Genomic DNA, 27,835 nt, shown 5'->3' on the forward strand with positions numbered 1-27,835 from the left:
ATCTGATTCTCCTGAGTTTTCCCCAGTCTAGGCTGTTTCAGTTCCTTAAAACAGTTCTCACAAGGCACGATCTTCAGATCCTTCACCTTCCTAGATACTTGCAGCAAGGCCTTTCCAGCTAAAGAGCGGCCCTCAGAGCTGGGCTCGAGACCATGGGAGTAGCATGCTATCCTTGTTCTATCCTTACCCCAGTAAGGTGATTTTTCTCAGGGCCTGCAGACACCCCCCGCTTTTACCGATTTCCTACCGTGAGGAGGGCAGAAGTGCTGCTGTCCTTGGAAGACCTTCCTTGTCGATATCCAAGAATTCCCGGCCACCTCTGGCCACTTGGGTGTCATGGGCATCCATTGTTACAAAGAAGAGCGACAATGCTGGCAGAGCAGTGACACTCCAGGCACTTAAACCAGCTGCTGTCAGGTTGATTCCAGACTCTGACTCTTGGCTCCACAGGGTTTTCAATGGCTGATTTTTGGGAAGTAGGTCACCAGGACTTTCTTCCAAGGAACCTCTGGGTAGACTCAGACCTCCAACCTTTTGGTTAGCATTCAAGTGCTGTAACTGTTTGCACCACCCAGGGACTCCACCAGGCGCTTAACTGAACCTGTTTCCTACCTAGGGGTTCTAGATTGCAAATTGAATGGTTCCTTTTCTGCAGGCTGACTTTCTCTCATCCTGGCCTGAGCAGAGTTTCTCTGAGAAGCACTAACCAGGATGGCCAGGGATGCACTTTCCCGGGTGAGTCTTTCCTGCCTAGTTTTGGGGCTCAGCATCACCCTGCTAGTCTCTTCAGTGAGGGGCAGGATTCTAACAAGGCAGCCAGAAACGAGCCCAGAAGTTTCTCTGGTAAATGTTGGCTTTCACTGGCAAACCTTACCAATACTGGGCTGCATGCAAACCCAAAGTGTCCCAGCAGATGGGATGGAAAAGCGTTGATGGGAAAGAGACGGAAAGAATGAAGCTGCGCTTGGGGGCTGGTCTGCCAAAGGTGTCAGGGAAAGAGGGATGCATAGTGACAGAATGCCAGAGAACAAACTGTTCCAAGTCCCTGCTTCCCCAAAACATCTCCCAGAAAAAACACAGAAAGCTTCCCACAGGCAACAAACTTACCCTAACAATAAATCACTAAAAGGGTGAGTACCTTTCACACCCAAGCACTGCTGGTGTATGGAGGGAGGATCCAGCCCTTTCAGTCAGCCTAGGCCAGTCACGTGGGGCACTAAAAGTCTGGGTTTCACCTAAGTAAGGAAATGACACATACCTGTCATGCCAGAGGGAGCTGCTGGGTGAATCACACCCAGGAAGTAGAAAGGACAGAGCAGGTTGGTCCAGGGGCAGGCGGGAAAGGGGAGGGGAGAACTGGGAGGCCCCGGGAAGTGCAGGCTGCTGGCACTGCCAGAGGCTGTAACTTTTCAACTCCTGGCCCTGCCCCTAGGGTGACTAACTGGATCAGCGGAACTAGGAGGCTCAGGGCCAGACCTGGATTAGGAAAGTTCGGCGAGAGTGATTGGTCAGCAACTCTTGTCCATAAAAGGAAGCTCCACAATGAGCACAGGGCCTCACCCTCCTGCCGCCCAGACCCAGCCAGGTTAGTGAACACCAAATGGGAGCACATTCAGCTCTTCATTTCATAACAGGGAGACTGAATTTTCTTGGCACAACTGAGCAGAGTTGGCTGCAAAGATGAATCTGAGAATGAGCATAATTCCTGAGGGAGGGTGTTTGGTTCTGCAGGGTTATCAGTAAAGAGGAGGGGGTGGGGGCAGGCAGGGAGGCTGGCCAGCTCCAAAGCCCTGTAAATCTGGGTATAGAGGCCCAAGGGACTGTTGATAATGAGGTTACTGGACATGCAAGGTAGCTGGGACCACAGCAATACCCATTTCCTCTTGGGAGACCACCTTGAATACCAAAGCAAGAAGGGCCCTTCTAGTATCCTGAGCACCAAAAAAAACCCCAAATCCATTGCTGTTGAGTCTATTCTGACTCACAGCAACCCTATAGGACAGAGTAGAGCTGCCCCATAGGGTTTCTAAGGCTGTAATCTTCATGCGGAAACTGCACGTGGTTAGGTGCTATAGCTGCTAACCAAAAGGTCAACAGTTCAAATCCACCAGGCACTCCTTGGAAACTCTTTATGGAAGCAGACTGCCATATCTTTCTCCCTCAGAGCAGCTAGTGGGTTAGAACTGCCGACCTTTCAGTCAGCCGCCGAACACTTAACACTGTGCCACTGGGGCCCCAGTATGCATCCTAATTTTACATATAAGAGTCTTGGCATCCAGGAGGTCAAAAAGCCAAATTCTACCTACCTTTCCTTCATCACTCCCCTGGCTGTTTTAAAGACTAAAACCTTCTATTTAGAGAATAATAAACAGTTGCCTTTGAGTCAACTCAATGGCAATAGGTTTGGTTTGGTTTTGAGCTCCATGGCTTGGGCTGCAGCTGCTAACTGGACAGGAAGAAAGTTAGTTCACAGCCCAGACAGGGCTCTTAGAGTCACTGAGGGAGGAAGGATAGCTCTGGTGACAATTCCCACCCCTTGTAATTAAACACTCCTTAGGCTGTCTTCAGTAGTCCTAGTTGTGCAATGGTTAAGTGCTCAGCTGCTAGATGGAAGGTAGGTGGTTTGAATCCATCAGCTGCTCTACTGGAGAAAAGACCTGGTGATCTGCTTCTAAAGATGACAGCCTAGGAAACCCGATGGGGCAGTTCTACTCTGTCCTACAGGATCGCTATGAATTAAAATTGACTCAATAGCACATAACAACAACTGGCTGGCCTCTGGTCTTTATGACATCTCCCTTCTTTCCTGACAGCTAACTGGGTCCAGTTGCCCTTAGTCAACTGTCTTAGAACAATGTAAGAATGTATGAATATACAATTTTCAATGTAAATTGGGCTCCTTCCACTCCAAATGCATAAAAATTGCTGGATAAAATGCAACAACAACAAAAATTCTTAATCATACCCAAGCTTGAAAGCTTGAAATTCCCAGGTGTCAATAGAGGGGACATAAATCCACAGCATAAAACTGTCGTGGCCACAGGGGTGTGAAAGGAACTTAAAATTCATGCAGGTGGTATAATCAGGCTTCAGATTTTGGTGACTCAGGGACTGAAAACTGAGAGCAACTGCCCTGCTTATGAGATGGACTCTAGAAAAATTGTCCTGCTAACTAGCCCAGGGAGGGGAGGAAGCTTGGGACCCAGTCTAAAAAAAAGAGAGAGAAATTAAAAACCAATGCCTATGCCGTTCCACTTACGTGCAGGTGGAATTCTAATTCAAGTAATTAAAGTGACAACAAATCCAGGAAGTGTGACAAATTGCTCAAGCAGAGGAATAAGCAAAACTCTGTAGGACAGATTCCCCTCAATAGGACATTTCCACAACCAAAAACACATGGAAATATCTCTCTGTCTATCCGTCTGTCTCTTACACACACACACACACACACACACTCACAGTTTGAAATTATAATTTAAAGTTACAAATCACACAAGCAAACAAATGACCATGAGGAAGGGTCAACGGATGCAAATTATAGATTAGAAAATCAAGCTGGAGTTAGTAGACTACTGCAAAGACAATAAAACATATACAGTAAAATCTGTGAAAGCCAGAATCTGTGTAAGGCAGAAACCTATCAGAGAAGGAAACTAAACATGTGATTAAGGAAATGGTAAGACTGCACCCTATCAAAGGCGGAAATGTTAAGAGACCCAGAAAAATAAGGCAGTCCCATCGAGTTCCAGATCTCACAGGTTTCCGTGTATTTGTAACATTTTAAACAGAGAAAAAAGGTCTGGGAATTCCAAGGTAATAATCCTAATTGCTAAACTGGGGAGGGGGAATTTTGCAAGGAATTTAAAACTAAAATACTAGTTGACAATAGCTTAAAAGATGAGAGGAGAAAGATTAGAGTCAAAGTGTTATAAAGTCCTTGATTTTGGGGAGGAATATAATGATATTGACTTATGTTAGGCTCTGAATTCAAATAAAGGTGTTAAAAATTAACATAACTTTTAAAATAATAGAGAATATAATATATAATTTATAAATCAGTAGAAGGAAAAGGGGGAAATTAAAAAAAAACACATAATCAATCCAATGAAAGGCAATAAAGTAGAAGAAAGACAAAGAAAAAGCGTGGCAAATATAAAATATAAATAGTATAGTAGAAATGTACCAAATATATTAGTAATCTTAATAAACATAAAAGCTTTAATTGCCTGTTGAAAGACAAAGACCTTCATATTTTATAAGATCCAAGACCATTTTTATCCTGTATACTCAGTGGGGAAAGCTATGCCTGGCACAAATTACACACTTGATAAAGACCTACTGAATGAATAACTGAACAAATGCAGATATAATTCCAACGCCTTTGCTTTTTCTATGATAGCAGACTACTTTCTCAGTTATCTCATTTAATCTTAGCTTTATATGACTCAAATAGCTACTTACATAACACAAACCTCATTCACTCCATCTAAATCTTTCCAAAAGGGGCTTCTTCTCTCTCCAGCATATTTATTGGCCGTCTCCCGCCCTTGATGGAGAGTTGGCAAAGAAAAGAGAGGAAAGCCAGGCTCTCACAACGCATATCAGGGTGTTTTACAGCACAGCCGAGACCCGTCACAGATGGGTTGGTTAGGAAATGATGCCCCAGCAGCTGTGGAGGGAGAGTCAGGCACAGGGTGGCCCAGTGCACTGGAGATCTGGGAGGAGTTGAGTTTCCCACTCTCCTCTGTTTTCAGTTGCTAGCATCATCTCTCTTTCCTATGTGGCCACAGGCAGACTTCTGGGAAGTGATGGGGACCATGAGGTATTTCTACAACAAATGCCCTGTAACCATTTGGAGGGATGATAAAATTCTTGGGGATACACGTTTCCTCAGGCAGAGGAATTTTAGTCCATAGGTTTTTTTTTTTTTTTCTTCAAACTTTTTAATGGTAGACTCCTAGGAAGTTGCAAAAAATAGCACAGAGTCCTGTGTACCCTTGATCCAGCCTCTCCCATGGTGACGTATTTATGTACCCATTGCCATCAAGTGGATTTCGACTCATAGCAACCCTATAGGCCAGAGTAGAACTGTGCTATAGGGTTTCCAAGACTGTAATCTTTATGGGAGCAGACTGCCACATCTTTATCCCGCAGAGCAACCGGTGGGTTCAAACCACCGATCTTTCAGTTAGCAGATGCGCACTTAACCATTGTGCCACCCAAAACCTAAAAAAACCAAACCCATTGTCATGAAGTTGATTCTGACCCACAGTGATCCTACAGGACAGAGTAGAACCACCCTGTAGTGTTTCCAAGGCTGTAACCTTTATGGAAGCAGACTGCCACATCTTTCTCCCACAAAGCAGCTGGTGGATTCCAATTGCCTACCTTTCAGTTAGCAGCCAACCACTTCAGCCACTGCACCACCAGAGCGCCTTATATTTATATACCTGAAGTATAATATCAAGGAGCCCCGGTGGTGCAGTGGTTAAACGCTCGGCTGCTAACAGAAAGCTTGGCAGTTCAAACCCACCAGCTGATCTGCGAAAGAAAGATGTGGCAGTCTGCTTCCATAAAGATTACAGCCTTTGAAAACCCTATTTGGGCAGTTTTACTTTGTCCTTTAGGGTCACTATGAGTTGGAATTGACTCGACGGCAATGGGTTTAGTATAATATCAAAGCCAGGAAACTGGCATTGATACAATACTGCTAACTAGGCTACAGGCTATTTCATTTTCACCATTTTAAATTAATTTATTTGTGTGTGTGTGTGTGTGTGTGTGTGCGTGTGTGTGTAGTACTATGCAATTCTCTCCCATGCATAGCTTCAGGTAACCACTACCACAATCAAGATACAGATTGTTCCATCGCCGTAAAAGAACTCCCTGTACTACTACTTTATAGTCACACTGACCCCCCAAATCATGCAACCACTATTTTGTTCTCTATCTCTATAGTTTTACCTTTTTAAGAATGTTAAATAAATGGGACCACACAGAATGTAACCTTTTGAGATAGACTGTCTTCACAAAGCACAATGCTGGTGAGAGCCATTGGGTTGTTGCATGTATCTGTAGGTCATTCCTTTTTATTGCTGAGTAGTACACCAGTCACTCACTGAAGGAAATTTGGGTTGTTTCCAGTTTTTTACTATTGTTCGTAGCTTTTTCATAGGATAGCTAGTCCTGCTTCAGGCTGCAGACCCTTTAGAAGGCCCAGTGAGCGGCTGGTCCTATTTTCCTCTCCACTCCAGCTACATGTGCACAGAATGGAAAGGACTGCACACCGTGAATTGGCTTTTCAGCTGTGGTTCACTTCTACTGATTAGGTTTTAACGGGAATATCACCTTTTCTGAGAAGTCTTGTGTGGATAACGGTCTCCCTGGCCTGACTCCTTCGGCTTCCCATAGTCTCACTATATGCTCTTTGCCTCTGTAACCCCAGCTCTGGTCCAGTACTCAGCACACTCAGCGAGCATCCGTTGAATCAGGAGGTTGACAGCAATGCTGTCATCACAGTCATTTTCTAGTGCCGGCCATCCCCACTTCGGATCACAACACACTCTTGGAAGCCATATCATAAAGGGAGATAAAAAGAAAAAACCAGACCCATTGCTGTCGAGTCAATTCCAACTCATTGCAAACCTAGAGGATGGTCATCATTAACTGGGTCTTTTTTTCTTACTTGAAAAATGTTGTAACTGTAGTAAATTAAAGATAAAGCCAACAGTAGAGCCATCAGGTGGTTCTAAGATTTTGTAGTATTATAGAAAACACTGTAATGAACATTTTAATACACATTTTTTTTAGTATATTTCTGAATATCTGATTATTTCATCGGGAGAGAGTCCTAGAAGTAGAATTAGTGAGTCAGCAGGCATATGCTCTCTTGATACAATTTGCTAAGTTTCTTTCCAGAGGATAGTTGTATTAGTTTCCTACCGTTGCTAACAAATTACCATAGATTTAGTGGCTTAAAACAGCACAAATTTATTATCTGGAGATCAGAAGTCCTAAAATTAAGGTGTCAGCAGGACTGTGTTCCTTCTCGTGGCTTCTAGAGACTGCCTGCATTCCTAGAGACTGCCATGGTCCCTTTCTCCATCTTCAAAGCCGGCAGAGTAGCATCTTCAAATCTCTTTCTATCTCTCTGACCTCCACTTCCTTGTCACGTTTCCTCCTATCTTCATAACCACCTTCTCTGACTCTGAGCCTCCTGCCTCCCTCTTATAAGGACCCTTATAACACTGGCCCACCCTGATAATCCAGGATAATCTCCCCAAACCAAGATCCATAACTTAATCACATCTGCAAAGTCCCTTTTGCCATGTAAGGTGACATATTCACAGGTTCTGGGATTAGAATGTGGACATCTTTGGGTTACCATTATTCAGACTCTCATAGCAGTATAGATTTATACCCATGCCAGCGAAGTATTTAGTGTTAAGACTCCCTTTGAGCAAGGGCAAACTGTAAGAGGCAAAATCAAAAAGTCATTTATTCTAAGAACATGATTCACTGAAGACTAAAGGGCAAAGTGGTTTTTCAACTACAGACATAAACTGCAAAATAAAAACATCATCTTTGAAATTCAGGGATGATTCTGTGGGAAAACTGTCACTGATACTGACATTGAGTTCAAGCCCCGGGAATAAAGAACCACCACGTGAATTGATCTGTTCAATCCTACAGGTCAATATGACCAGGAAATCAAGCTCAGTTATCTCTTTCACGTAATAAATGTTGTCAAACAATACAGCAGAATGTAAACTATCTTTTGACGTATAATTCACGACCTTGCTACCTGTTCCTTCCACAGGGTTTGATTTAGTTCTCAGCAAGGACATAATTGTACATTGCCGATCTCCAACCACTTTAGATGGCACCAGTATCCTCCACTTCTCAAGTTTAACAGTCCTCCCAACAGTCACCCCTCACACACGCTTGGTAGCCACACATTACAAACTGCTACATGCCCAAAGCTCGCAAATTTATTTCAGCTCATTTGTTGTGTCTGCCTACAACACTTGCTCCCCTTCTTCAGAGAACTTCTCTTTCTTGGTGGGAACAATTCCTCCTCCCATGCCAACTATGTAGTTCTAGGGAAAGCTTCCCAACGTGGTAGACACCTGTCCTACCTCCCCACCCCAGTATGGACCACAGGACAGGGCCTATTAGCCAAGCTGAGGCAAACATAGTACCCCCATTCTCCTGGCCATGGGGATTGGCCCACAAATGGATGCATGATCTTAACCTAACCAATCAGAGTTCTTCCTTGGAATTTTTAAAACTTTAGCTTAAAAAAAAAATTCTTTCCTTGTGTGGATAAAGCTAGGAGGATGAGAGCTTGGACAAAATTAGCAGCTATGTTCTCTACTTTTTACGGGAGTTGTTCTAAAAAATGAAGAGAACGTACTGGAGGAACGAGAAAGAGCGGAGAGAACGACAGAGAGGTAGAAAGGCAGGTCCAGAGACACTTGGCAATGTCTAAGTTTCTAGTCCTAGAGTTCAGAGCTTCCAGATCTCCCCTTAGTTTGAGTATGTGAGCCAAGGAATCCTCTCTTTTGGATTTCTATCATCTGCAACTAAAAGAGTACTATTTACGATAAATGGGCTGTATGACACTATTCTTTTTTTGCTTCATCTTCAATTGTAGCTCCTTTTCTTCTTACGAAGCCCTGGTGGCACAGTGGTTAAGAGCTAATCAAAAGGTCAGCAGTTGGAATCCATGAGCTTTTCCTTGGAAACCCTTTAGAGCAGTTCTACTCTGTCCTGTAAGGTCGCTATGAGTCAGAATCAACCTGACAGCAATGGGTTTGGTTTTTTTTTTTTCCAGTTTTTCTTCTAACGCAAGTCCCTGGGTGGTGCAAATGCTTAATGCACTCAGCCAGTGCATTAAGCATTGACCAAACGGTTGGACCAAACGGTTGGAGGTTCCAATCCACACAGAGGTGCCTCAAAGAAAGGCCTGATGATCTACTTCCTAAAAATCATCCATTGAAAACTGTACAGAGCACAATTCTACTCTGATACACATGGGGTCACCATGAATTGGAATTGACTTGGCAGCAAATGGTTTTCTGCATTTTTTTTTCCTTCTTATGCTATGTTTTTCTTGCTCTTGGGGAAGGTCTTATAAAGTCAACCATAGTCAGTTCTAAGTCACTTAAGGAGTATTCATCTTTCAGCAGCTGAGCAGTGGGAAATCACTCCTCATAAGGAACCTCCCCTTAACACAATCCTGTCACTACAGTGCTTCGTTTGTTCAAGTGCTGGTCTTGGTCCACCACTACAGGCTAGAGATGGGGATGTATTGTGGTGATTAAAGTATAAGCGTGGGTGAGAATACGTGTGTGTGTAACAGAGAGATTGAGATCAAGGAGATGGAATGAGTTAGGGCTCTGCTTACTGGTCTCAGAGGTTAACATGTGAGGACATAGTAGTTAGGTCAAGCCAGGCCATTCCTATCCCATGAGAAGAAAGGAGAAGGAGGGAATAAATCCTATAGTAGATGACAAGCAATGAGCACTCTATCTAGGATGGTTTGGCAAAAGCACTCCATGGACTAGGTGTGCCATCCCCAAAGCTAAGGCAACTCACTGGCCTGGTGTGGTAGCTCCCCATCAGCCTCACTGCACTTGTCTTGGGCATCTGATAGAGCACAGCCTCCAATGTTAACAGTTGCCATTGTGTAGCTCACACAAATTTCTGCTATAGACCTTCTGGGCCTCTTTCATAACGTGATATAACTCATTGCCATTGAGTCAATTCCAACTCATGGCAACCCCACATATCAGAGAGTAGAACTGAGATCCACAAGATTTTCTTGGCTGCGATCTTTACAGAAGCAGATTGCCAGGACTTTCTTCCACAGTGCCACTGGGTGGGTTTGAACCACCAGTCTTTCAGTTAGCAGCCAAGCAAAAACCATTTGCAACACCCAGGAAACTGCCTATTTCATTGCAGGTTCTAACTAGATATTTTGGAGTTAAATTCTCCTTGAATGCTGAGACTAGGTTGGTAAGTACTTTGAGCACGAAGCTCTCCACTTCTCATTTTTCTTGAGGTGACTGTGATCTCAATGGGCTTAGGAGAAGGAGACCCCATGCTTCTTAGTCCATGGTTTTTGTTGTTCCTGTTATGGAAAACGCTGGGACATTTTACCATCCCCTCGAGTTCAGAATAAAGTCCATCCCAATAAATTAAAGCTCCTATCTTGGCTGACTCTTATAGGAAAAGCAGTTCACAAGTGTGGGCTGGCCCAGATGACCCCTCCCTTAAAAACATCAGGTATATAATGCTCTTGCTCGAACAAGCACCTAGGAGAGGAGAGAAGTTTGGGAGGCTTTTCCTGTCTTTTGTTTTTGTTTTTCACAGGAACATATTTTGAACTTTACTTGGCCTTCCATGCATCATGCATATGCTGGAGACTACAAGTTTCACAGATGAGTAGGTGGGTGACAAAAGCACTTTGGCAGTTTATCAAGATGCATGTACAGCATTTTTATTTTTTAGCGAGGAGTGGGAGACACCACCTTTATTGATTTGAGAGCACCCTGTAAACTGGGAAGGGTCAGGGCTATCAGAGCTTGGAGTGGCAGAGGGGAACTTGGTCAGCAGTGGGGAAAGGAGAGGCAGCTAGACCATAGGGCCCTGAGTGCGCCCTGAGTCACACTGGCTGGGCGGGCACAACAGAGCTGCTGCTGCCAGCTCTCTGCCCAGGGGAAGTGGAGCCCAAACAGCAGACTGAGTCATATTAATTGAAGAGACCATAGGAACAAAAGCTGTAGACAGGAGCCTGTGCGGGCGATGGCATTCAAACTGCTTTTACCACCTCATTAGCAGTGTTTCTCTTTCCCTCAAGTGGATGGGCCATGTGGGATGTGGGTTAAGAAAACAAAATACAGGTTCCATTTTCACATTATCCTTCAGCAGGCAGTTTTAACCCTACAGAACCATGTAGGTTTTGAGAGATTTGCTTACAACTGACATTTTATTTTTAACGTTCCCCCCAAAAATAATTTTATGTTTTATTCAAAAAAGAGCATTGATGAAGTCCTGAAAATTGTGAAATGCTTAAATGCTTAAAGTTAAGTTTTAAACTCTAAAGTTGTAAACTGTAAAGACTAATTAGCAGCAATGGTTACATTTGTATTATAGAAGATCTTTTTGGAAGCCCAACTTTAGCCTTAGTTAGAATCCCATTTGGACAAGCAGAAGGATGGATGTCAACAGATTTCAGAGCTAGACAAGTTCTGCCTGTAAATTACTACAGAACATTAAGCAATTCACTTTCCTGTTTTCTTATTTGAAAAATAAAAGGAACAATGGAGAAAATAACAATCATCCCTATTTCCTCAATCCAAAATTAACCACTGTCTTAGTCAAATGCTTAATGTACTCAGCTGCTGACTGAAAGGACGGAGGCTCAAGTCCACCCACAGGCACCTTGGAAGAAAGGCCTGGAAATCTACTTCCACAAAATCAGCCACTGAAAACCTACGGAGCACATTTCTACTCTGGTACACATGACTTGATGGCAACATGTTAACCGATTAACATCTTAGGGACTATTTTCCCGTATGTTAATAAAGGGGCTGGACTGGATAATTGCCAAGGTCCCTTCGCGCTTTCAGAGTCTTCTGTTCTATGGCTTACTATTCCATGGGTCCAGCCAAAACATAGATCAAATCTGTCTCCACAGTTCCGCCGCTCAAACGTCTATATATTTAAAAAGTCGGTTGTAATGTAATTAACCATTAAAACCTGTGTTGTATCTATCCTCCTATAAATTAATTATGAGCAGAATTCCCAACCTTGTAACAGCGAGTCTCTACTTATCTTTTCCCTGAAGCTCTAAGATTGGAGGGTAGATAGCAGCAAAGACCCTGAGTGAAGCTGCATTCCTCTCCCCAAAGAGCTTTGAAATAAATTTTTCAGCAAAGCCAGACCTTTGAGAGCTACCAGCATATCCCAGTTTACCTGTTGGGATCCTCTGTTATAAGGAGACCTATCATTGCCTGGGGGAAGTCCCAAGGAAGAAAATGCAAATGTGTCTAGAGTGTTCCTCCTTGGTCAGACTCCCAACCTCTAAGATTTCAAGAACATCCAAATTCTATTTGCTTGTCACACTTTTATTTAAGTTACTGTAAATTACTTATGTTACACGCTTTAAGATCTCCTGTTTCAGGTATCTTCTGGTTGTAAGTTCAGCTCTTTCTCAGGCCACTACTAAACACATAACCACCATGGAAGTATCCATGACATAAACTCCAACACCTACCCAGCAACTGCTTCCCTAATATCTCTATCACGCTTTGGGCATGTTCTGACTCATTTGTTTTCTTTACTGAAAGGACAGAGCTATACACATCCCCAAGCCCAAACTAGAAGAAGCCTCTACAATGTTCCTGAGCTGAGATTCTGACTAGATAATAACCAACAGGCTTGCTCATGGGGCCCCAGGGAATGGAGAGTAGAAGTATGACTGCAATCTGTTTTTACAACTACAAGACAAATGGTCTGTAATGAAGGATTGGTCCTCTCCGCCTGAGGGGCTTGAAGGGCAAGTGACTATCATCTCAGTTTGCTACAATTTCAAGCTTTAAGGAAACTTTAGACATTTTGCAATCTATCTCCTTCATTTTACAAGTGGGGAACTGGGACCCAGTTTATCCATAAATTCTTACCTGAAATTTGTAAAACGCCTCCTTGAAATGTGTAAAGAACAACTTTGATACTTTATCCCCTTTGAACCTACAGCAACTCTGTACATTAGACCCGTCAGGTGTTCTTAGCCCTATCTTACAGGTGAATGACACGAACCTCGAACCTCGGGGCTGATGAGTGTAGAGTTACAAAGCGGCAGAGGCAGACCTGAGAGCTCCCAGCTCCCAGGCCAGCATTGCTGTCATTGCTCTGCACTGCCTCTTGAGATTTCAACCAGAAACCTGGCTTTAGCAGGTTTGAAAGGAAGACTAAAGAGCTAAAGCTAGAAGGAGAGAACAGTTAGAGGTCTGCGACTGCATGCCATGCATTTTGCTAGCTTCTTTCTATTTGTTACTTCATATAATTTTCATAACAGCCCCCTGAGGTAAATAATCCCATCTCCTTAGAAAGTAAAGAGAGAGATTAGAGAAACTTGACCTAAATCACATAGTCAACAACAACTGAAAGGATATCACATAGTCAAAACAACAAAAGACCTGGGATTGGAACGTGTGTCTTCGGTCTCCACACTGTTGCCTTCTCTCCTGTTTTATGCTACACGACACCCAGGGAAAAAACCAGTTGCTGTCGAATTGACTCCGACTCATGGCAACCCATGTGTGTCAGCGTAGAACTCTGCTCTATGGGGTTTTCAATAGCTGGTTTTCCAGAAGTAGACTGCCAGGCCTTTCTTCTGAGATACCTCTGGGTGGACTTGAACCTCCAACCTTCATTTAGCAGCCCAATGCTTTAACCTTAAATTACAATGATTTGATCAGGATACTCATGTAGTGCAGGCAGTGGGCCTCAGCCCAGGTCTGTTTGGTGTCTGGCCCATTGGTCCAAGGCTGGGACAGACATGAATGCTAGAGCCAGGGACAGAGGAGGGACATGCACAGAAATTAGGAACCTGGGGCTGTACAGCAACATGGAGTGGTATTCAAAGCAGAGAGACCTGGGACTGGATGAACAGGAGGGCTGCAAGGTGGAGACAAAGAGCAGTGCCAGAGCACAGAAGCACAGCCTCCAAATGAAAGAGGCTGTGGGGAAGGCGGCGGTGGGGGGAGCGGGGCTTGGTGAAGGGCAGAGCTGCGTGGGAGCAGAGAGGATTCTGCAAGCTGCCCTGCCTGCATCACAGGCATCCTGAGAATAAGTGCAAGCAGAGAGATCCGGCCCTTCGAGAACCACCTACCCATCCGCCCCCACAAAGACATTACCCAATGCCAAGGAAAAGCAAAGCAGCAACCATTTTGGGCCCCCGGATGATGAGCCAGTGTCTCTGGAGCATAATGCTGGCCACCTCTGACGGTTACCTTTCCCTAGTTGCAGAGAGAAACCAGAGAACTGTTTGTATTGTCTGCAGTGCTCCATGTACAGTGCTGGGAGGTGTGATCACACTTCCCTTACGGGTTGCTAAGCATATAGTTACTAAGCAACCACATTAAGATGATGTACCAGGCTGAAGCTCTAGGAGGTGTGTGTGTTTGAGTATGTGTGTGTGTATGGGTGTGTGCATGCTCGGGAAGAGTTAGAAACTGAAAAGAGAAGAAAAGTAGGGTCTGTTGATTTTGCTGGGACTGAAGGAACTTGGCAAATGAGGTTTAGGAGAGCTCAGTCTTGTAGAAAAAGCATGCAGGAGATTGCAGCTTGTCTGAATCACGGGGAACAAAGTAGGAAACACCTGAGTATTCACAACTTCGGAAAAGGGCTAAGTCCTGCTTAAAACTGCTACCCAAGAACAGTGTCTCAGAATAGACAGATTTCAAGCACCCAATTTCACTAGCTTCTGGCTTCTGGGACATAAGAGGGTTTTTTGTTTGTTTTGTTTGTTTCCCATACAGCAGGCAATTATGACTTCATCAGGATGCTCTGAACTGGAAGAAAAGCACCTTTAGCTTGTCAAACTTGAGGCCTTTGTTGGTTCATGTTGCAATGGTATAATGTTCTTGAAGCAAGCAGAACAGGCCACTTCAAGAGAAACGGAGTTCTCCATCTCTGTAAGTGTTTAAACAAGCTGGACAGCCACTTGACATGAGATGCTTCTTGGAAGAAGTAGCCTTGAAGGAGAAGCAGGGGAAGCTGGAGAGCAAGCAGCAAAAACAAAAGTATGAGAGATGAAAGGGAAGGGTGTGTTTTCAGAAGAAAAGGTAAAGTCAGCTGAATGAGAGTGATGGTAAAATAGAGAGAATGGTGGGAAGCAAAGCTGGAAGGGTAGACCAGAGGCAAACTGCATAGCGTTCTGGGGCCTTGAAAGCCTTGTTTAGGAACTCAGACTTAAGGATTTGTAGATTGGCTTTACTTATATTTAATTAGCAAAATATTTCAAAACAAAAGGTCCATTTGGAGAGGGGGAAGATGTGGTCCAGAGTGACGAAAAGGCTGGGAACCACCAACTAAAGCCCTCTTGTTTCTTGTGGAGAGTTATGTCTACTTCCGACCATGACATTTTAAGATGGCAACAAATCCATTTATATAGAAGTAAAAAGCCAGAAAGGAAGAGCATTTGACACACCATCTCATGCAAGGAAGTGGGGAAACAGCTCTTTATGTTTAGTCTAGATCAGAGAATAATGGGGTGGGGTGGTCTCCTACATTTGATGGAAGTCATATTTAAAAATAGTCATTATTTTAGAAAGTCTCAAAAGGCATTTCTAGCACCAGTGAGTGAGTTTCACACAGACAGTTGAATTCAATGGGAGGAAAAGTCATCTAGCAATAAGTATCCAACAACGGGATGGGTTGTCTGCATGAGATATTTTCCACAAATGCTCAAGGAAATACTTTTTTCCATGAGAAGGAGTTTAGATTAGATGACTTCCAGAAGTCTGCCCCGCTTCTCCTTTCCCAAATAATTCTTTGTTCAGTGGGGGCATTTCTGGTTCTTCTTGATGCCCCAGTTGTCTAGGATAAAATGAGAATCTACATCACTTTCCCCATGACTTACAGCAGCATGGGGAACAGAAAGCAAGTAGTTGTATAAGAATAGATTTTTTTTTAAATAAAAAGGATCCACAGAAACGCTTTCTTGAGATCTTCCCTATCCACAAGGGGGAAATTGAAGCTCCAAGAGAGCAAATTGCCTATAACGCATACCATCATCTTGAGCAACCAGACTTGTAGCTGAATCAGATTCTCCTTAACTTCAGAATCACAGTGAACTTCCATAATTACATGTTGGATTTCTAAAAGATATCTAGAAAATTTACTGGGTTCCAGACACTGTCTAAGTTACTAGCCAGGGCTGAGAGTGTATTGAAAGGCAGGTAAGACAGTTGCACAGGGCTCTCTCGAAGCCTGAAGGAGAAGGCTTCCCACTGCCATCCAAGCAGCAAGAACAGGGCCATTCATTCTGACTGTAGGCAAGAGGAGATCTAGGAAGCCTTCACAGAAGGGGTTCACACGCAGGAGAATGAGGATTTCAAAGGGCAGATAAGAAGAGAGAAGAAGCAAGAGGGAATGAGAAGCATTTTGGGTACAGAAAACAGCTTTTCTGGCAATGGTGTGAGAAGAGAATACCACTTACAGGAACGAAGAGCTGAGGTACATTTGGTACAGTGTCTCCAACAGGCTCAGTCACTTTGTGGTAGATTGTGTGAGCATCCCCTGCTTCTGAATGTTCCTCACCATGGCCACAGCCCTCATTGTGGGCTCCAGCATTATGAGCTCCTGGTCCCCCCCAGGGCAGCTATAGTATCTGCTGCACATGTATACATTTTTTACTTAACCACCTTCTCATGAATGGGTCAACCTTGTCATAGGCTTTGTTTGCTTGTTTTCTATGCCTGGAAACAAGCCATAAAAAAAAGAAATTGTCCACCTCTCCTTTCCTTATTTGATCAGAAAGTCACTGTAGCAGCTCTATACAAATGGGTTACCAAATCCCACCATCAAAATCTCAGGTCTGTGATGTGGGGAAAGCAACTGCTTCTCTTCAAGAACAGTAAAAACCATCCAAACCTCCTTCGTGGCTCAGACTGCCATTTCAGGGGAATTGGCGGGCGTATGTTTAACAGTCCATGTCCTCCAGGCCACTAAAACCCTCTCTCCTTCCTTCATTCCTTCCTTCCTTTTCTTGATGAAAATATACACATCCATTCAACTAGTTCTACATGTACAATTTAATGACATTGGTTACATTCTTCACGTTGTGTCATCATTCTCACTATCTCTACCCCTATTGTTTCAGCACCATTGACTTAGGTTTACTACGCCCTAAACTTCTCGTCTGTGCTTTAGAGTTACTGTTGTCGATTTGATCTCATACTAGGTAATACTTTAAAACAGCACAATGCTCAAGGCAAACATGCTTTGCTAATTTAGCTAAACTGTTGTTTAGCTTAAAAATGACTTCAGGGGATATTTTCTTGGTTCAAGATTTTCTGAGGGCAATAGATTCAGGGTTTCCTCCAGTTTCAACGGATCCAGTAAATCTGGTTCCATAAGAATTTTAAATTCTGTCCCACATTTCCTGCCCCCATTTTGATCAAGATTTATTTATGAAGTCCTTGATCAAAACATTCAGTAATCATAGCCAGATACCATCTACTTCTTCTGGTCTCATGGAGACAATTAGACCTGCAGTCCAGTTCCTTGTCAGATTCCTGGGTCTTCTTCCTCTGCTGCTCCAGGCAAATAGAGAGCAATTATTGTATTTTGGATGACCGCTCCCAAGCTTTTAAGATCCCAGGCACTATTTACTGAATGAGGAGTTGGAACAGAAACTTTAAAGATATTAGGCCCATTGACCGGACAGTTCCATGAAGCTATGAACCTAAACCTAGAAGAAGAGGTTCCTATCTTCTTAGGGGATGGTAACAGAATTCCTCTAAGGAATAAAACCATGTTTGTTTAGAAAAATGCCCCACTAAATAATTACAGTTGGAAGATGAGGCACAAGAAGCCTGGCATAAGTATAATGTGTTCGTGGCTCTGGAAAAGGAGCAGGGAGAGGAAAGGAAGAGACCAGAGAAACATCAGAATGCTACATGAGCTGACTTTCTCTGTAACACTCCTCTCCCTCCCTCAAATTCTTCAGTAAAGCCCATAAAGTCATAAATGTTCTGTGTAGTAATTGGCGAAGGGGTTGAGCTCTGTGACTTGGGGTGATGTGGCTGAGCAAGATCTGATAGCACAGAGGTGGAAAGAAGCCTAAAGATTTAAGTCTAGAACTGGTGGAAATCATGGGGAGGACCTCGGGCTGCCAAAGGCTGTAGAGCTGGGACTTTGGCCAGGTGTGATCAGATAGACAAAGGGTGGAGGACCCAGGTGACATTTCAGTTGCACATGTTTCTGTCTTCTAAAAATGTATGCCATTGATAAACATAACAGCTAAATACATTAAATACTTATCACATGCAATACACCAGTTCTAAGTAATATATATATATATATGTTGTTGTTTGCTGAGGAGTTGATTCTGACTCACAGTGACCCTACAGGACAGAGTAGCACTGCCCCATAGGGTTTCCTAGGATATAATCTTTATGGGACCAAATTTCTAGGTCTTATCTCCTACAGAGCCACTGGTGGGTTTGAACTGCCAACCTTGTGGGTTAGCAGCCGGGTGCTTAACCTTATCTTTTTAATCTTCTCAGTATCCCTTAAGGAAAGCACTACTATTATCATTATGTTGCATATAAGAAAGCTGAGAATTAGAGGGGTTAAAAATGTGCTGGAGGTTATGTAGCTAGGGAGTAAAGGAGCCATGCCCGGAGCCTGAAAACAAGCTCCTAACCATTATGAATATGGACATGCTGATAGACTGTAAAGAATGTAATTGTAAAGGGATGTTCCTTTGCCTCCACAAGGGGACTTCATGGCTCCATATATAAAAGAGCAATAATAATATTAGGTCCAAGCTTGTGCCAGGGAGGGGGTATGTGGAGTGTCAAGGACGTGGACAGTAGGGAAGAGAGCACACAACGAGGGAAGATGATGTGGTCGCCATTTTCCTAAAAAAGGAAAGGTGGGTTCAAGAACTGAGTCTAGGAGTCCTATCTCCAACCTCAGGTCATTTTCTGTTAGTCACAGCACTCAGAGAAAGCAAAAGGAGAAAGCCCAGAAAGGAGGGCACACGGTCATAGCTAATACATAAGGCAAATGTTGGAGAAGGCTTACCAAGAGCAGCTCTGCAGAAATGAGCCATGATCTGTTCTGCAAGCTGTGGGGCTCTTCTAGGGTGATGTGAATAAACAGCAAAGTGTAGTATTTCCCCCAAGATGTATCTGGGACATGCTGGGGCTTCTGTGATTCATGTGGGATCTTCAGGTTAGGGGATACCATCAGCCCAGGCAGTATAGGTGGCTTTGTTTGAGAGGAATGAAGTCAAAGAGTAAGAACTAAAAGGCTATCTTGGGGGAAAGAACTATGTTTGGAACCTGTATGAGTGTTGAAGTTAGGGAAGAATGATGGCTTGGCGATATGTAACCAAGAAATCTGATTTGTGGGATGGGAAGGAGTGTATATATATATATATATATATATATATATATATATATATATAAATCATAAAATGAAATTTCTGAGCTAAGATGCCAAAGGCAGCAAAATTTTTGCCTGAGGAAAAATTCTTAATACAGCTCTGGGGTTGGTAGTTCTTAGAGAGCTATAGATTAGTAATTAAGTTATTTTCAAGGCTGATGAACCAATGGGGTTTAGCAAATGCCTCCTCTTCCCCATCACCCCTGAAAATGTGGATACATTTCCAGAACTAGGGGCCAATAAGGGCCAAAGCCAACTGGTCTTCATTTGTTTTTCTGACCCTCACAGCAATCCAACAGACACTGATCAAAAACCTGCTTTCTGAAATCCACTGAGGAGGTTATAGGGACTATGACCCTGTCTGAAAGGAATTTATAGCCTAGTTGGGAAAAACAGTACGTATATAATAAACAATAAAATAAGGCAAAATGAAAGTACTAATCAGCGTGACACAGAGGGCTGTGGGAACAGAGAGGATGGTAAGATGAATTCAGGCTGAAGGGACTGGGAAAATGTCATGGGAAAGGTGGTATTCTATTAAGGTTTGAAGAAATCTGAGAGAGAGGGATTTAGGAAGCTCCAGGAGGCAGTCCTGACCAAGGGAACACCATGATCAAAAGTGGGAAGTGAGAAAACTCAAGGGGTCCACAGGAGGCTGTGGTCAGGTAAAGGGTGTGGCTGGATCACAGACCCCCATGGAGACGTGGTAGTCATTTATACCAGGGTGGGCATCTAAAACATGTTTAGAGCTTTAAAAATGAAGACAAAACCAACCAAAAAGAAGAAATGTCTGCCTGGGTCTGGCCACAAAAACCCACAGGCTAAGTCAAAATCCCTGGAGGGCCCAGGCATAGGGGCATTTCGAAAGCTGCTTGGGTGGTTGTAAGACACCCCCGTAAGTAACAGTATTAGAAAGGTGGTTGAGGGTCAGATCACTCAGGGTCTTCTATGCCAGAAGCATCAGGATCACAGGGGAATCTGCTAGAAATACAGATTCTGGGGCCCCACCTCAGAACTATAGCATCCGAAACCATGGGTTAGAGCCCAGTGTTATGGACTGAATTGTGTCCCCCAACTGTATGTGTTGGAATTTTAACCCCTATACCTATGGATGTAATCCCATATGGAAATAGGGTTTTCTTTGTTAATTTAATGAGGTCACATCAGTGTAGGGTGTGTCTATGGATGTAATCCCATATGGAAATAGGGTTTTCTTTGTTAATTTAATGAGGTCACATCAGTGTAGGGTGTGTCTCAAACCTACTAACCTTTGAGAAATAAAAAGAGCAGATTAGGCCAGAGAAGCAAACACAAATGGAGAGGAAGATGGATGCCACGTGGAGATCTCTAAGGAAACCCCCAAGAATAACATTAAAGAAGCTGAGATAAGCATTTTCCCTCAGAGAAGACAGGGAGAGCCTTCCCCTAGAGCCAGTGCCCTAAATTCAAACATCTAGCCTCCTAAACTGTGAGAAAATACATTTATCTTCTTTAAAGCCACCCACTTGTGGTATTTCTGTTATAGCAGCACTAAGAAACTAAGATACCCAGTAATCTGTGTTTTAAAAAGCCCTCTGAGGCAAAACTATAAAAACCAATAACCACTTGCCATTGAGTCAACTCTAGTCCATGGAGACAACAGTGTGTCAGGGTAGAACTGTGCTGCATAGGGTTTTCAGTGGCTGATTTTTAAGAAGCAGATCACCAGGCCTTTATTCAGAGGCTTTTCTGGGTGCATTTGAACTGCCAAACTTTCAGTTAGCAGTTGAGCTCGTTAACTGTTGGCAACACCCAGGGACTGCAAGGCAAAACTACAGAGACAGTAAAAAGATCAGTGGTTGCCAGGGGTTCGGGGGAGGGAATAGGAATGAATAGGTGAAGCACAGGACATGTACAGGGCAGTGAGACTGTCCAGGGTACTGTAAAAGTGGGTAATGGTATTATACATTAGTCAAAACCCATAGAACTATATAACACAAAGAGTTAACCTCAATGTAAATTATAAACTTTAGTTAGTAATAATGTATCAGTATTGGTTCCTCAGTTGTAACAAATGTTCCACACAAATGCAAGATGTTAATAACAAGAAAAACAGTGTGCACAGGCAAGAGGGAGTGTCTGCAAACTCTGTACTTTCTGCCCAATTTTTCTGTAAACCTGAAACTGCTATAAAAAATAGTCTATCTTAAAAACAGAGACCATGAAGACCTGAGTCATGTACAAAGCATGTAAGAGCGGCCATTTCCCTCTTAATGAGGATCAGCATCTGGTAATTGAGGGTAGGGGAGAAGACCTCAAATGCCAGTGAAGTTCAAGAATGACTACTCTATGGCACACTGATCAATCTGGGTTTATTCCATAGTCAGCAGAAGCAGGGCATTGCTGTTTCTCTCTCCCCTCTAGGTCATTATACATGCTCCCACTTCACAACTTCTCCAAGTGAGGTCGCCTGGGGGTCAGGAAGTCCTCCACCCAGATGTCACTTTTAGCATCTGATAGAACTTTGTATATCTTATTTTAATAGGGCTCCCTCTCACGTCCTCATTCCCACGGGTATTGGTGACCATCTCTAATTTAACACTTTCTCTTCAGATCTGTTCCCTAAAACCTCCCCAGATCTGAACAAATTGTTTACTGAGTACAAGCGTGATACCCTGACATTTGCTGGTTTATCATTGGGAGAAAATGGGGACATATAACGAGGTCCCTGCCTTCCACAATTCCATTTAGCAAAGCATGTACGTGTGAAAAATAATTTTATCTCAAGAAAACATGTGCCAGGCATAAATGGATAGTACAGCCAAGTACTCTGGAGGCGGGGCACTCCGGGAAGGTGGAATGTGGGGTTCTGTTCTCTATGAAATCCCTTTCTCTCCACCACAGTCTTCACATACTGAAGATCTTATATATCCAATATTCTTATGGTATACTCAAGTCCAATGCTAGGGCAAAAATAGATGTCTGACCACCCCCCACCCCTTGCTTTCCAGGTAGGTATCTTTTTTATGGACATCTTGTCCCTGTAGAATGAATATCATCTTGACCTCTGTACTTCCTGATGGAAGATAGGGTGGTTCTTACTCATTTGGCCAAGCCCCTCTCTCTTCTCTTTGGCCCACTCCCTCACTGCACATACACACACAGAGGAAGTAGGAAGTGGGGTTTTCTTCAAGGCGGGCCCTATGGGCCAGCCCTTACCGCCACTCTCTTTGGTCAACCAGCAATGTGAGTGGCTGCTACACTTGAGCCAGCAGCAGGAACTACAGGACCATGCCCCCGGTGGGTTTGCACTGTCCACTTGTGAAACATTGGCCACACCCTGGAAATGTTTATCTGTGAATCTCCCAGACAAGCCCTTCTCTCTGTTTGGCACAAGGGCTTCCCGGACCTGGTGCTAGAGTCCTCTTCTTCAAAACAGAAATCTGACTCTTCTCCCTGCTTAAAAATTCCTGTAGCTTCCCGCTACTAGAGAACAATGTCCGGAGCCAACGCAGTGATAAAGGGCCTTTCTACATCCTTCCAGCATTATTTCCATCATGATACTACTTGATTCAGCTGCCCTGAGCTGATCACAGTTTTCTCAAAGGCCACACTCTTTGGTGCCTTCTTATGTGGTTGTCGTTGTTAGGTGCTGTCCAGTCAGTTCCAACTCATAGCAACTCTACAACAGAAGGAAACACTGTCCGGTCCTGCACCATCCTCACAATTGTTGCTATGTTTGAGCCCTTTGTTGTAGCTACTGTGTCAGTCCATCTCATTGAGGATCTTCTTCTTTTGTGCTGACCCTCTACTTTACCAAGCATAATGTCCTGCTCCAGGGACTAGTCCCTCCTGATAACAAGTCCAAAGTATGTGAGATGAAGTCTCACCATCCTTGCTTCTAAGGAGCATTTTGGCTGTACTTCTTCCAAGACAGGTTTGTTTGTTCTTCAGGCAGTCCACAGTATATTTAATATTCTATGCCAACAACATAATTCAAGTGCATCAATTCTTCTTCAGTCTTCCTTATTCACCGTCCAGCTTTCACACGCCTATGAGGCAACTGAAAATATCATGGCTTGGGTCAGGTGCATCTTAGTCCTCAAAGTGACATCTTTGCTTTTTAACACTTTAAAGAGGTCTTTTGCAGCAGATTTGCTCAATGTGATACATTGATTTCTTGACTGCTGCTTCCATGAGCGCTCTCGTGGATTGAATTGTGTCCCCCAAAAATACGTGTCAATTTAGCTAGCCCATGATTCCCAGTATTGCGTGACTGTCCACCATTTTGTCATCTGATGTGATTTTCCTATGTGTTGTAAATCCTACCTCTATGATGTTAATGAGGGAGAATTACAGACAGTTACGTTAATGAGGCAAGACTCAATCTACAAGATTAGGTTTTTGTTTCAAGGTAATCTCTTTTGAGATATAAAAGAGAAAATGGAGCAGAGAGATGGGGACCTCATATCACCAAAAAACAAGAGCCAGGAGAATAGTATGTCCTCTGGACCCAGGGTCCCTGTGCTGAGAAGCTCCTTGACCAGGGAAGATTGATGACAAGGACCTTCCCCCAGGACCAAGAGGGACAGAAAATTCTTCCCCTGGAGATGGCACCCTGAATTTGGACTTCTAGTCTCCTAGACTGTGAGAGAATAAATTTATCTTTGTTAAAGCCATCCACTTGTGGCATTTCTGTTATAGCAGCCCTAGATAACTAAGACAGGCATTGACTGTAGATCCAAGTATAACGAAATCCTTTACAACTTCAGTATTTTCTCCATTTATCATGATGTTGCTTATTAGCCCTGTTGTAAGGATTTGTTTTCTTTATTTGAGGTATAATCCATACTGAAGACTGTAGTCTTTGGTCTTCATCGGTAAGTGCTTCAAGTCCTATTCACTTTCAGCAAGCAAGGTTGTATCATCTGAGTATTGAATGTTGTTAATGAGTCTTCCTCCAATCCCGATGCCCTCTTATGTATGCTATGATCTTTAAATATGCTGTTATCTGTCCCGAGAATAGCACCTCATCACCCTTTCTCTGCCTGGTACACTCCTCTGCATTCTTCAAACCCTTCTCAGTGTCACCTCATTTGTGAAGCCTTTTTAGCCTCCCTTTGGTAAAGGTGGTAGCTGTGGCCAACAGGCTTCCATGGCATTTTGCACCACTCCCTTACAGCACATCTCATTATATTGTGAATGCTTGCACTTCCATTTCCTCAACCTAAATATAAGCTATGAGTCAGAATCAACTCGACGGCAATGGCTTTGGTTTTATATATGCACATATTATGTCATTTTAAGATTTTTTACATGTATAGTTTAGTGACTTTAATTACGTTCATCATGCTATGCAACCATTGCCATTATCCATTTCCATATTTTTCCATCGCCATTACTAGAAGCTCAGTGTCCCCAAAGCAATGAGTCCCCCTTTTCCCTTTCCCTCCTTCCCTCCTGATAACCATTAATAAACTTTTGTCTCTCTACAGTTGCCTATCCTAGGTATTTCATATTAAGTGTGATCATACAATATTTGTCCTTTTGCAACTGATTCATTTAACACAGCATGATTTTTCAAGGTTATCCATGTTGCAGCACAGATCAGGACTTCATTGCTCTTCACGGCTGAGTAGTATTCCATTGTACGTATTACCACATTTTGCTTATTCATTCATCTGTTGATAGATATTTAGGCTCTTTTCATCTTTTGACTATTGTGGATAATGCTGCAATGAATATTGCATTTCTGCTTTCAATTCTTTTGGGTATATACCTAAGAATGGAATTACTAGATCATATGGTAGTCAGATGTTTAACTTTTTGAGGAACCACCAAACTGTTTTCCACAGTGGTTGTACCATTTTACAATCCCACCAACAATGGACAAGTTTTCTAATTTCTCCACATCCTTGCCAATATTTTTTTAATTATAGCTATGTTAGTGGGTATTAAGAGCTCTCTTATTGCACTTTTTATTTGTATTTCTCTAATGACTAATGATATTGAATATCCTTTCATGTGCTTGTTGAAATTATAAGTTTCTTGAAGTCACTTGATCACCTCTATATCTCCAGTGCCAAGATCAATGCCTGGCCCATAAAACTAAACCTGTTGCTATCTAGTCAATTCCAACTCATGGTGGTCCCATGTGTGACAGAATAGAACTGCTCTATAGGGTGTTCTTGGCTGTAATCTTTACCGAAGAAGACTGCCAGGCCTTTCTTCCACGGTGCCACTGGATGAATTGGCCCATAGTAGATGATAAATAAATGTACAGTCGAGCTTCAGATTCATCATGTAAAAGCCACTGATTTCATACCCTCAAAAACAGGAAACATTACTTCAAGGAAGAATATAGACTCTCCTTCCTTGATAACTTTTAAAACAAAGAGAAACACTCACATGGGTGGATGGGCTTAGACTCAGCCCCATCGTGCCCCAGAAGAAAGGCTGAGCTCTCACTGCCAAAGGAGAACACTGGGATCTTGTCTACGAATGGGGTAAGAATTACAGAGAGAATCTGGATTCTTCTCTATACACAGTCCTAAGCCCATAACTGCAATCCCACTGACTTCTATCAGTAGAGGAAGGAGCCCAGGCCACGCCAATGCTGCCCTTCTCTGTCCCTTGCTCCTTGACCCCCAACTCCAACTACACACACTCTAAACTTCACAGGAACCTATCCTTCATGTTGCTGACTTGAAGGTCTTTCTATAGAGCAATATTTTCCATCATTTATTCTCTCTCCATTGTTTCAGCCTTTAAAATCTCTCTCAGGCTTTTGTCCATGTCTCTTTTACTTCATCATATACCTGGCCACAGTTTCCTTATTCCTTATTCTCTTGCCCAACATTCTTCCTCTTTCTTTTCCATATACTCACCCCTAACTCCAGAGTATCATCCACCAGCTCACATACTTTTTTCTCAAGAGAGAAACAAAGGAGAAGAATGCGGCAGAGTAGTCTCTGCAGAAGCTGTCAGTGAATCCCTAGTGAGTGTGGTCTTTGAAGGAAACCATACTGTCCCACCACAGAAAAGAGAGAAGAAAAGGCCTCTAGAGCCAGACCCCCGAGGCACCAGGAACCTTGGAGTCCTCACACTGGTGGGAGAGGTGGTAATGGATCGGAAGTCTGAACAGGGCAAAAATCCGCTGGCACCTTCTCACAATTCTAAAGATCCTGCTCCAGCAACCGTGAACTAAATCTCGCATTATGTTACTTGATCTCTGAGTTTTTCAGCCATCTCCAAGAAACTGGGCAGCCTCAGGTTCACCCGTTTTAAAGGAGGATATAGATTTTTCAGATAATGGAATATAAAATATCTATTTTATATATGAGTTTCCGACTTATAACTAAATCTCCTTTTAAAATAATTTTATAAATGGTTTCATGTAACGTAAATTAAAAACCAGTCTGTTTTCTGATGAAAATTAGAAAATCCTGGATAAAGAAGGGCAGATTGGGGTGGTTGCTTGGTTGACTAGCTCACCAGATTGCATTCCTTCTTTTGCTCATTTACTCGCTCCTATGGCCATTAGTCCACCTTCCCATCCATAAATCCATCCATCCCTCTATTTATTTTTAAAATATTATACATACTTAAATATAAGGTGAGATGTTTTCCCTCCAAAATTATGTGTCAAAAAAGAGGTAGTTTATATTTGAGTCTTTACAGAATCACTGAAATTATGAGTTGCTCTCTCAGTTACCTTATTTTGAACAAAAATATACTGTTGAGAAAAAAATATTAGCCTAAAAGCACTTTAATCGTAGCTAGTTTGGGATACTGACATAATTAGCTGATATAATTTTTTTTTTTTTTAAAAGAAGGCATAGAGATATAATATAAATTCAGTAACTTTTCTTGGGATTATAGGCTTACAATATAAGTGTTAATGTTACGGTAAACAAACCTTACAAGATTATTTTTTAACAAACAATACACTATGTGGTTACACTGTGGACATAAAAAAATACTTCATAAAGATTTGAATAGGAATTTCTCAAAGAAGACATACAAGTGGCCAATAACTACATAAAAAGATGTTCAACAACATCAGTCGTTAGAAAAATGCAAATCAAAACCGCAAAAAGATACCACTTCACATTCAATAGTGATCCTTAAGGTTGTGTGTCAACTTGGCTGGGCCATGATTCTCAGTGGTTTGACAGTTACGATGTAGTTGGGCAGTCATGATAATGTGATCACCTCCATTACAGAATCTGCTGTGAGTAGCCAATTAGTTGAAAGGGAGTTTCCTTAGTGCAGCCTACATCCAACATATGTGGACTCTCTGGAAAGGCTCTTGGGCTTTTGGTTGCTCTGGATCCTGAGCTTGCTCCTGTTCATCTGATCTCTGGTTCCTGGGACTTAAGCTAGCAGTTTACCTGCCATCTTGCTTCCAGGTCTTGGGATTCATCTATCTTTGCAGTCTGTGAGGAAGAGCTCTGCTGTCTGACCTGTCAATCTTTTGTTTACTGGCTGTGTGAATCAAGAGAAGCCTCTATCCTGATCCACAGACTTGGGATGTTCCAGCTTCTACAACCGTATGAGCCATTTCCTTGATATAAATCTCTTTCTATGTATATTTATATGCTTTACTGGTTTTGCTTCTCTAGAGAACCCAGTCCAAGATAAATAAGATGGCTAAAATCAACATGAC

General features: G+C 42.9%; 1 protein-coding gene across 5 annotated transcripts in view; it reads right to left on the reverse strand.

The window, feature by feature from the left end:
* The window catches only part of PTK2B (protein tyrosine kinase 2 beta), a 165,409-nt gene that overhangs the window by 122,762 nt on the left and 14,812 nt on the right, over window positions 1–27,835 (reverse strand). Inside the window, exon 1 of one of the 5 annotated variants that reach the window (XM_023550988.2) lies at window positions 1,259–19,148. The exons of the other annotated variants lie outside the window; for them this stretch is intronic. The gene's annotated coding sequence lies outside the window, so the exon portion shown is untranslated. Of the gene's footprint in view, window positions 1–1,258; window positions 19,149–27,835 lie in introns of those variants that run through there. 5 annotated transcript variants of the gene reach the window in all.

This window comes from Loxodonta africana, chromosome 19 (assembly GCF_030014295.1).
Source record: "Loxodonta africana isolate mLoxAfr1 chromosome 19, mLoxAfr1.hap2, whole genome shotgun sequence".
NCBI lineage: Eukaryota > Metazoa > Chordata > Mammalia > Proboscidea > Elephantidae > Loxodonta > Loxodonta africana.